The following is a 12,702-nucleotide window of genomic DNA, read 5'->3' as shown; positions in this document are numbered from 1 at the left end:
ATTTTCATAGGTTTGAAGTGAGATATTTTTATTACCATCAGATGTAAGAAAACATGAAATCTTATGAGATTTTTAAAAAATGACGCCATGTCATTAATTCAGGAAATGTGACGTGGAATATGCCTTCTCAGGTCAAACCAATAGATTAATTTCTGTTTACCCAGCAGCTGCCTGGTACCCAGCCCTTGGCTGAGCCTCAGAAGGATACCAAAGAAACTTCTGACAGGATCCATTCCTTTAAGAAGATTACAATCTATTTATCTGGTAAGATAAATCTAGTATCCAGGAAAAAGTTGAGAATAATTAAGCTTTTCCAATACAATTACAGGAGAGCAGATATGGGCATCTCCACGGACAAGGTGTTATCTGAAGTCAGCCTTAAAAAGATGGGTGGGATAGGAGAGGCAAAGGGTTGGGGGAGCCACAAAAATGGTGGCCTTGGAGGAGGCAGTGAGCACAGCACGTGTGAGGGGCTGGGGGGAAAAGGCTGAATGAGTGGGCGAAATGAAACTGCAGGGCCTGAAAATCCAGACAGAGGAATGTGCATTGTATGCTGACCAACAGGAGAAATATTAACGTTGTTTTGCCTTTCCGTTCCACAGTCACTGCTCTCAAAAGGCAGAGCTCAGGTTTCTTTAGTTTCGGATGATAGCTATTTGGTTTTTCCAAATCCTCTTCAAATGGCTCAGACAGGACATTTTGTTGACTACTACTACAACCAAAACTTGTGTCTGTAAAGCACAATGAATTCTACTGTTTATATTTGTGCATATTATAAAGGGTTTCTTCTTTCTCTTAGTCGCTGCCCATTTCGCTTCGCATGACCAGTAGTAGTAAAAATCTTCAATGATGCCCAGCCAGGAATCTTTGCGCCAATCTTGCCTCAGACAGAGGGCATCAGGGACTAAATCTCTCGCTGAGATTAGAGTCCTTGGAGTGTTCCCTCTAATATGCCGTCTATTTCCCATGCTTTACGATTATCCTTCTGTCTGTTTCTAGAAGGTATTCTAACTCCTTGGTCCCTCTTTTCTCTACTGGGGCTGAAGCCCTGTCCTGAACTTCAGCTTATCTGCTTGGGACCTAGACCCAGTTCTCTGACCAATATTCTGCATCTGGTTCCCAGACTCTTCTATACCTACAGCCCCTCTTTCAGTATAGCTAGATCTTTCTGGAATAATAATAATAATTATATAACAAAATAATTACTATGTAATAATAATAATTATATAACCAAATACTAACATACATCTTGAATAATTATTTTAAATTAAATTTGTTGGAGGAGACATTGGTTAATAAAATTATATAGGTTTCAAGTGTACAATTCAATAATACATCATCTACATATTGCATATACTGTGTTCGATACCTAAAGGCAAATCTCCTTCTGTCATCACATATTTGATCCCCTTTATTCTTATCTATCCATATATTGCTTTTAATATGACTTACACCAGAGATTCTTGCTGCCGCTGCCACCCATCCAACAGACTGGATCCCCTGGGAATCTGCCAGCCTGGATTTCTGGATTCTAGTTGGACAGATGACCTGACCTATATGGTGAATACTGTGATGTGCCACCCATATTCCCCTTCAACGAAGGACAAGTTGTCCTAGCTGCTAGGTATGCTGTCAGCAGACAGTCTTCAGTTGTTAGCCTCTTCAGGGATCACCCCACTTCCAAAGAATGGCCTTACTCAAGTTCACTCCCCTTTTTGGAATGGCTTACATAAAATGAGTGGTCACTACCCTGGCCATCCTAGTCCTACTCTGAGAGGCCATCCTACCTCTAGAACTCTCTATTAGGTCATCCTGAGTAGATATAAGCCTATATTACAGCTTGACTTCTCCTTCTGCTCTGTCCTGACTGCACAGGTATTGACCTCCAGGGCATTCTCTTATAAACACCTTATAACACGAAGCACTGTCTCAGAGTCTGCATCTTAAGGAACCCAACTTATACCACACTATATGGCTGGGTTTCTCCCCTAGCACAAGCCCTTGTGCTGTATGTTTTTGTCTCACTTGACCTTTTCACAGTTCACAGTTAAGACATGACTTTTGGATGAGGTTATGACAATTTCTTAGCTAAATTTTGAGAATTTTTTTAGTACAATTTCTTATAAATATAATTTTTTTCCTAAAAATTGCTTATCTGGAAATAATCACATGATCACATTAGAAGATCTGTCATAATTTCAAGTACCTTAAAGTCTAAAATTAAGCTTTTGATAAGGATCATATTTTATATTTATACACTTTTCGTCTATTTACTGTAATTAAACCCAAATATGTAAAATGGAGTTGTACCCTTAGCTTGAATGAATCAGTAATACTTAGCTTGCAGTAGGGGCTGCTAATCTCTCTCCTTTGTATAGGATACTGCAGCACTCACTTGTAATCATGTGGTTCTCAATAGGAAGACCTAGTAGTCATTTTGGAGAATGTGGGGACATGTTTGGTAGTTATAATGATGGAGAGAGTCCTTTTGGCACTTAACGAGTAGAGGCCAGAGATGCTAATTATCTTGCAATAAGTGAGTCCATCAAACATGTAACAAAATACTAACCTATATCTTGAATAATTTTCTATTGTCTTGCAACACATTTACATAGTTGAAAAATCTATTTTTAATCATTCAAGCTAAGGGTATAACTCCATTTTACATATAAACAAAGTATTTCTGACACAAATATAACATACACTGGATTTTCTAGGAATGCAACCACCATGTAATCAAGGGAAGATATACACTATTTTGTTCATAACTCACTGATGACAAAGCCACACCTGTGTCTGAGTAGCCAACACATCATAGCTCTATCAGCGAAAGTTAGTCATGGCTCCCACGTGGACAATTATACATACCTCAACCAACTTTGTTCCATCTTCTGTTGTAGCCCTGCCAAGTCCTCACATCCTGATATACATATTACTTTATGTATATCATGCTCCTTTCCCTTCTCCTTTACAATTAGGGAATTATGTTGATTATAAAAAATTTATGTGTAGTAAGTTATATTAAATATGAATTTCATCTCAGGATAATAAGTGGAGCTATAAAATATTTATAATAAAGAGATTATGGGCTCAGCTAAGTTTGAGAAACATTCATGCAGAATATTTCACCAGTTGTTAAAAAAGTCAATTTAGATCATTTTTTAACATACAAAATGCTATGTTTAATATGTACAATTTGATGAGATTCATAAGTATTCACCCATGAAACCATCACCACAGTCTATGCCATCAACATACCATCACTTCCTGCCACCCTCTTTAGTTATTTTTTTAGTGATAAGAACACTTAACAAAAGATCTACCCTGTTAGCATCATTTTAATAAAGCTTTTTAAGTAGAGAAAATATAAGGCTTTAATCACAAAAGATTAGCCTTAAAATATACCATGATAACTCTTTATATTTTAATTCATAGTAATTAAAACATGACGATAAATTGCTCAATTGAAACTAAATTAAAAGCATTTAAAAAATTATAAAATAGTCTTTTTGTCATATTTCTCTTCTGTCCACATACTCTAACAGAGAAGGTAAAGGTATCTCCCTATAGAGTCAATGTTTTATTTCTTGATTCTTTTTAATCAGAAGTTTATAAACTATAAAATGGCTTTAAAAAGGTGTTAGTAAAATAAACCTAATGCTGTTATCAGACTAATGACTTTTATCTCAAGGTATAAAGGCAAAGTTCCAAAGCAAACACAAACACTAACTGTAGTTACCAAGCCACTGAAACTGTGAAAAGAGCTGCATCTCAAAGATTTCACTATCATATTACCATATTTATGCTACTAATAAAAAATCAAGAATAATATATCATTAAAAGTTGAAAGCTTGTTCTTATGGTGCCACATAAAGACTTTTTTATTGTAAAATAAAACATTTCTTTCTATACTGTAAATTTCAGTTAATATATAATCATCACTTAAATGTAATTTTAAACAATAGTTATAATACCTTTTACTTAAAATAATATTTCTGAAAGTTCAACATATTTCTTTTTTCTAAAAACCCAAGAAAGTTCAAATGTTTATTGCTATTTTATAAATAAAGCCACGAAGGCTGCCCTGGTCATATAAAGGAAAACAGAATAAAAACAAAAACAGTCTATGATTATGCTACCCTGAACAAGGCCAATCCCATTTGATCTTGGAAGCTAAGCAGGGACGTGCCTGGTTAGTACTTGGATGGTAGACCACCTAGGAAGACCAGTGCTATAGGTGTAAAAAATAAATAAAATTAAGGATTGTAAGCTGACAAGGTCCTTGCAATCTATGAGGTCAACCAGGGGTTGCCTCGCTTAAAAAAAAAAAAACAACAACAACAACAAAAAACATAAACAAAGGCAGAGCTAGAGACCATACAGTCCCTGTACACTTGATTCAGAAAACTTGTTCTCATTACAGCTTCTTAAAATTAAGATACACTATACCTGAAAAGTATTAGTATTTTAGTTTGAATTCACAAAGAAATAAGTTAATGGGAAATGAAAAACTATATAAAAAGAGATGTAAAGATAGTAGAAAAAGAATAATTCTACTTACCTAGAAAACTTCCTGTATTCTTAACAAACTACTTTTTACTTCAGAATAATCCACGGTTTCAATAATGTCCAAAAATGTACATCTGTTCATTTGATTCATCATTGACCCTTGAATAACATGGGTTTAAACTGCACAGGTCCACTTCTCAGATCCTTTCTGATAAATACAGTCACCCTCAGTCAGCCCTTCCTTTCACGTCCGGGAATTCAACCAACCAAGTACTGAAACTATTTTTACATTCCCAACCACAGTTTCCCAACTACAGATTCCCAAACATGGGGAGAAAATATTATCTTCTATCTCTGTAAGTTGAATCTGGATGCGAAGGGCTGACTGTAGAGTCAAAGTTATACTCAGAATTTCGACTGTGCAGGGTCAGTACCTCTAACTCTGCGTTGTTCAAGGGTCAACTGTTTACATTCTGTTCTACCCTCTGTATCCAAGAAGGCATATGAGTGAAGAGACCTGCCTCTTGGAGATAGCCTTTTACTCTTGATGGCCTATTATTTTCCCTTAAAAGCATAATTATTTCTGATACTGCATAAAAGTATTTTAATCTCACCTTGACATTGGTCATAGACTTTTTCTTCAATAAGTCACAGAGGAAAACACTATATTTACTCTTAGATACTAGCATTCTCTTCTCCTGGACTACTATTTTGATTATTCAAATACAATCATTCTTGTTATCACCATCTCCAAAATTCATCCCTATACACACACACACACACACACACACACACACACACACACTGACACATACACAAACCTTCCTGATCTTTAAATGAGAGGAGAAAACTTACATATTAATCAAGCATCAATACATGGTTTTCATTAAATCATGTTATTCTTATTCTCTTTAAGAAAGAATAGATTCATTCAGTTACTCGGCAGTCAGAGGCAAAGTTAATAGGTTTATATATTTCGTTAAGGGCTCTCCTTGCTTTCTGCAGTTCTTATTGTTCTTTAAAAGGGGGACGAGGCGCAAGTTATATAAAAGTCTAACCATTATGCTGTACACCTGAAACTAATAGAATATTGAATGTCAACTGTAACTGAAATTTTTTTCAAATATTTTTAAGAGGAAAGGAACTAATTAAAGCAAAAAAAAAAAAAAAACAGTTTAAGGTGGTACCACAATCAACACTCATTCATTATTAAACACATATTTCTTAAGCATCTATTAGATGTGAGAAACTCTATTTGTATAACTCTATTTATTATCATATTGCAGAGATGAGCAAAATCAGGCTTAGCCACTAGCCTCATATGCACTGATCAACTAATTAAACAAATAGAGGCATTATACAAACTATAATACAAAGCCTCATATGAGATTGTTAAAAAATCGAGATGTGCCGTGGAGGAATTAGATGTCCCAGGGTAAGAGAAGAATGAACTATCAACTAAGGTTAAGGAAGAGGTGACCAGGTAAATGAGGGGAGGATGATGGAGAGATAGGCTCTCCACAGAAAACAAAAACAAAAACACTTTTCAGTGGTCATATAGTAGAAAAGAGAAACGACTGGCTAAAGAACTGAAAGATGTCCAGTGATATTGGAGGGCAACACCTGAGTGGGAAGTGGAGTAACTGATTCACCAGAGGACAGATTACACAAAGCCTTGTGAGGCTGGGAAAGGCTTTTGGTCTTTATTCTTAGAGCATCAGGAAGTCAATGAAGAGTTTATATGCATATAAATGATAAAATAGCAGTTTAAGAAGGGGGGGGAATTTACAAAAACAATTAGAAATAGGATATTTAAAAATATTCTATAGATGAATGCAAGTTAATCTTTGTTGGAAAATTTTTAATGACTATCTATCTAATCATCACACTTTACAGTTGAATGTAACAGTCATGATTCCAAGGCGGTAAAGATAGAAAAAAAAAAGATAAGTGAAAAAAATCTGAATATTAGTATGTAAATTGAATTAAATTAACTAAAATGAGTATATACATAAATAATGCATATGAATTATAACAAAGAAAATTATTTAGTTTAACAAAAAACTTAAAATTCTCCATTAAAAATACAATAGAAATGTATAAAACCAAAAATTTCATACATTTATAAGGTAATAACTGCTACACAGACAAAAATAAATTGCAGATTTGGAATCTCAAGGCTTAAATCCATGAAGTTTACCTAAGTTTTCAATGTTACCACTTTTATCTTTATTTAGACAAGAATCATTTACAGTACCAGAAAGAAATAGACTTATTTGTTGGATGAATTAATGAACTTTCTCAAATGTTTAATACACAATAAAGAAATCTAAGTAACTTAAAAATGCTGTGCTTGTTTGTAATAGCTGCCATTAATAAGTTGGAGGTGAAAAGCAATGCACAAATGTTTGCCTTTTCTTTGCCTCTAAGTATATTGGGAATCCACATTTAAGAAGGGAAAGAGGGAAGCTCAGCTTCATTCCACTATTGATCTATCAGACAAGAACTTAATCAATCTTCTTTATAAGCTATTAAAGCTGAGCTCGAGAAATGAACTCACCTGACGCTTTCAACATTGATTGCCTCTTTCTAAGAACTGAATATGTCAGTCTTATCTACTACTACAGCTGTGATTCAATTTTTAAGGGACAAGATTTTTCCTTCATTAGTTTCCCCAAAATGCTCCAATTAAGAAAAAGCATTTTTTAATAGTGGTCCACAGTAAATGACTAAAACAAAATGAAGACCATAACCCTCCATTTTAGTCACATCCTCCAGAGAAAACAAGAGACCAAAAGCATATGTTCATCAAAGGAAATTCAGCACCAATCCCAAGATCCTGCTCTAGTGTGAATTCTGAAGAATGTCCTGGCAGCATAAACTAACACTGAGACCTTAAGCTTAGATAAATCTTGAAAATTCACAGGGAAACTCAAGGCAGCTGTAAATCTGTCTTTACTGCATATACATTTCAGCCAGGGGCTTCTATATGTAGTATTAGGTTATGTGACATCCCATTCAGCATCTAACTACCTCATAAATATAGGCAGAGAGGTCATTTTATATTTACAGGGCACTCCCAAAGTGCTAGATGCTATACACGTGGGGGACAGGGAGAGGAGGGGGAAGGCCCTACATTCTCAGTTTATTAGGAAAGGTTAATAGCACAAATCCTCAATGGCCAAAGAGAGTTCCCTTTGGCTCCGCTTTCTGGTTCCCATTTCCTCTTTCTAGGTCCCTTAATAGTCAAAAATTAAATACTGGGAGAAGCAGCACTAAAGAGTTGTCTCTACAGTGTTCCAAGGCTCTTGAGCATGTTTATTCACTTCGATACAGAAATATTGCCTACTTCCTCATAGAATATGAAGAATATTTTCTCTGGATTTGTTGTTACTTTGTTTTCTTTTGGTAGATAAGAGGGGAAAAAATACTAGTCCTAGTCTCCCAACCTTCCACCCCTGGCCTCTTTATTTCTCTATATTCCCTGAAAATATAATACAACTGCCTTCTGAACTCTCCTGCCTGACTATCTTCTGGAAGCTTCTCTAACGCAGATTAGGAAGGGTTTTGATTGAGCAGTACTGAAGCTACTTGAGCTCCCCACTCAGAGTCTTCACCAACCCCAGTGCCCTTCAGCTTCATAGCCTAACGAAATAATCAACCTCTCTGCTATTAAAGGTGCTATTATATGTGTGAATTCCCTTAGCAATCCAAGGAGTTAAAGGCCTCAATATTTCAGAATACCTAATACATTCAGGAAGATGGGATGCAGTATGGGGTCTAATGTTTATTTATTGCAAAAGTCAAGAATAGCTGGAAGTCCATTAAGAGGATGTTCAGCAGATTATATTAATTTGTAATTAATTTTCAGTGGTATTTATGAGAGAACCCTTTAATCAGCATAATTTAGACTTTGAAAATTATAATATTAACTAATATTAATTAAATAATAATTTATAAATTTTAATAGTTTTAATTATCTTTTGATTAAATTACCTGTTAGTCAATTCCACACTGCTTTTGATATTAATTAGCTAACTTAAACATGATCTACTGAAACTACTCCCCTGTGGATGAAGGCACATTGTCTAAACAGGTCAACACTGAGATACTTAAGTGTGACAATTTAGATTGCATGATTAGCAAAATTAATTGTTTAAGGCACTGGCTTTTTCATTCTCAATTTGCCAGTGGGTAAGGTCTTTAAAATATGCCCTGGGTTTCCCTAGGCCCAAATTCTGAGATATATCACACTCTGTTATTTCTTTTCTCCTCCCTTCAACCCCCCACCCCCACCTTCCTTCTCTATCCTGTTACAGAACACTCTAGTCTTCTGGGATCTAAATTACTGTCAGCCTATTAATCAACCAACAAAATATGTCAGAGGAAAATGAAGTTGCAACCTGACTTCCCTCTACAGACAGATCCTTTGCCCATCTCTCAACCTAATGTCTCTGGCAGTGGAGCTGGGACCTCAGGGCCACAGCCCAATTTAGGACTCTTCTGTGTGGTGACAATCAGCCAGGAACTCTTTTTTTTTCTTTTTCATGTTAATATTTAATTCAAAGCCACCTACCCTGAAGTTCTCAAAGAAAAATCTGTCTTTGACTCCACTTGCCACTCTTTCTCATTGGCTGGAATTATACATACTACTCCCCTCCCCTCTCCACCACCAGCATCCCACTTCAGAAGTTAGGATCTTTTTAAATGGGTCTTTTGAAGCCACTTATCAAAGTGACAGTTTGCATTAATCATGAGCATCTTCAAGAAAGGCAGAAAGATATCTACTAAACAAAAAAAGCAAGAGAAGGATTTTCTTTTTTGCCATGTAAATCATAAAAAAAGTGTACCAGTTTCCAGAAGATCCAACTGACCATCTCCGACTGACCATCTTCTCTTAGGAAACATCACACAGGATTATTTAAACCCCATACCAGCTAATATGACATAACTTTGTTCACAGGTCATTCTATTTTGAGGGACAAAATGCTCATTAAGAAGGTGTTACAGACAGTTTTTGCGGAGGAAGGTACAACCTTTTAGGTTTTTCATATTATGACATAGATTATACTCTAAATAATTTCATATCAGAACTCTCTATTTACAGTGATTAATGAGGATCTACTATATTTCAGAGCTCTTCACCTTCTCTAAGACAGAATCTGATATGTCTTGCACTGGAGCTAAAAATAGTGCATCACATGAACATAAAAAGCAACAGTCATACATGAAGTTAAAAAAAAATTGTTATGCCCTGGAATTTTACAAATAAACAGGAAAAAAAATAAAAGGAATTTGTAAAAGGAATTTGACTCATATAAGTTCATATTCTGGAGCAACCAGACAGACATATTGGGGCAACCAGATAGTTAATCAATCAACCAATTAACCAATAATATTATTTTAGATAGCAACAAGTACTTTGAAGAAAACTAAGAGTCGGAGTGCAGAGTAACAAGGAGGATTAGACCTACCTGAGATAGATGGTCATAGAGGGCTTTTCTGAGATCCTGATATTAGAGACTCCTCTCAAATATAGATAAAGTGAAGGCATAAAGCATGCATATTTGGGAGCAGAGCCTTCCAGATAGAGGCGACTGCAAGAGCAAAGGCCCTCAGGAGAGAGCCTGTGTATGACTGTGAGTGGGCCAGTGTGGCTAGAACAGAGAAGAGGGGTGGGAAATGAGGAAGCCTAGAGCCAGATACTGCAGGGCCTTACAGGTCATGGCTAGAACTCAGCATTTTGTTCTAAGTGTGATAGAACAGGAAAGTGATAGAATTTAATTTAAATTTTGAAAGAATCATTGTTTTGTGAAAAGTAAACTATCAGAAGCCAGACTGAAATCAAGGAGACCCATTAGGAATTCCTGCTGTGGCCCAGGTGGGAGATGTAGTAACCTGGAGATAAAGTGATAATAAATGATTGGATTTAGAACACATTTTGAAAGTAAAGCCAACAGGATTTGCTTATATATTGAATGTAGAATATAAACTAAATTATCTGAATAATGCAAGAAATAATAACCAAAACATCATCATATTGATAATATAAATATTTTAGCCAAAAATGAAAAACTTGGATAGAATATAAAATAAGGCTTTTTGATAACTTAGAAGATACAATTCTTTCACTGGCTGGTTCTATAAATCCTGTATTCAGAATTTGAGTTAGGCAGACAATTACTTTATGGTTCTGCAAGATATACTATTACTTATTTAACTTTAGTTTCCTCTTCTGATCTCTGTCCCCAATAGTAGAAGCTACCTGATACATTGGAATGGAGTTCATCATAGAAAGAAAAATTAAAACCCATAGTTCCCAAACCTCATTTCAATAATTCTTTTCAACTTCAGCAACCATCAGCTGCTTTGCCAGTGTTGCTGAGCAGATGACACGGTTTATAATTTAGATTTCCACTCTTCTTATTTTCTCTGCTCATATTCTAGAGAAGGGGCTATATGTTGTGAACTGGCCCAAAATTAAGCAGCCGAATAAAAAATAAAGATGAGATATTGGCACATATTCATATAATAATTGTTATTCTTAGAATTATCTAGAATCAAACTTTAACTATAACACTAAAGTTTTGTCACATGATTTAAAAAAAATTTTTAAACTTGTGATATGTAACTAATAACAGTATATAAATTTGATCCTTTAAGTTTACTGACATAATTATTTTTATTTGATTGCGGTAAAGAAGATATGTAAAATTATTACACATAGTCTGACTTACTAAATGTTATTTGAGATAAGAAATAAAAATTGGTCTCGAAAACTGAGCTAAAAATATTGAATTTAAAAGTGTCCTTTATTTTTATGTATATGTCGATATCTTTATCCTTCCATTTTTCAAATTTTCCCACACTAATTATTAAATGCGAGATATACAGATTAATCTCCTTTTTGGTTTTTATCTACGATTTTACGTAGCTGGTAATAATATGTCAACAAAGTTGGTGATTGTACCTTGGCTTGTGAAATAAAACTCATCTTAAAAGTATCATAAATCTAACAGAGCAGGTCTTGTGTTCTGATTGGTAGAAAATTGGATATTAAACACCGGGGACAAACTGATCTTCTAATCTAGTACTTGAGTATGTATGAAAAGAAAAGAAAAAAAAATCATTACCTGGAATAGATGGTTTAACTGATCATGATCAATTTGAAGTGCTTATTGCTTAAGTAAATGACCTTTGGGGTGATTTCATTAGCTCCACATGCTGCAAAAGGTTATAACTGAATTCAATTTTATGATTGAGTCTAGGCATATAAAATCTCAAAATAGTTCCAATATGCGTAAAAAACACACACACACACAGATCCTTTAAAGAGTGGACTTTGAAAATCCTGCTTGACACTGCTTCTCTAATTGTTGGCATTATGTGTGAGTAAATTTTTGAGAGAGGAATGGCAATGTGCTATCATTATCACTTTGAGGTTAGGAAATGACTTTAAAATTAGCTATCAGTTCCAAGTTTTAGTTGTAAATTACATTTTATTGTAAGTTGCTATAAATAAGATGTGATCTCCCTGGATCTATTTTATTAGTTTAAGTTTCTTTACCTTTATTGAGTTGCCATACCCTATAAATGGTTTGGTTTTGGTTCTACCTTCTTTTTTCTCTTAAAAGGGCTACAAGATACGTGCTTATTATTTTATTAAATTAAGATATGTTTTAAATGGTTGTGGAAAGAATTTTACATGCTTCCTTGAGACATACCAGGCAAGAGAACCAAGAATGAGTGTTTGAATAAGAAATCAGACATAGATGCTTCTTGCCTTCACAGTTATTGGTAGATGAAATAGGGTCAAATGTAATCTCTAAATACCCCCCAAATTAGAAATAATGGAATTACAGAAAAATGCATAAGTTTATTCGGAGAAACAAAACTATATTTTTATCCAGCTGACCTTAAAACCAATATATTCAATTTTTTGATGTTTTATTCTCTTCAGTCATTGCTTTTTAGGAAATTTCAAAAACTAAGGTAGTACCTGTCTTTTTTATTAGCCTGTTTTATAATATGTCTCTTACTTAAAAGTTCAAGACCAGTTTTGTATTCCTTTCCATTCTCTTAATTTCTACTCCATCTTCTTCTTTCTTCCTATAGCCAGTTCATGTAATAATGGGGACTACTTCCCCGAAACTCCATCTCAACCTTGTCCTGAGTCTTCCCTGGCAGTCAAAG

Source organism: Rousettus aegyptiacus, unplaced genomic scaffold (assembly GCF_014176215.1).
Source record: "Rousettus aegyptiacus isolate mRouAeg1 unplaced genomic scaffold, mRouAeg1.p scaffold_m13_p_7, whole genome shotgun sequence".
Classification (NCBI taxonomy): Eukaryota; Metazoa; Chordata; class Mammalia; order Chiroptera; family Pteropodidae; genus Rousettus; species Rousettus aegyptiacus.
The sequence above is the reverse complement of the archived record's forward strand: the minus strand, read 5'-3'. Positions refer to the sequence as shown.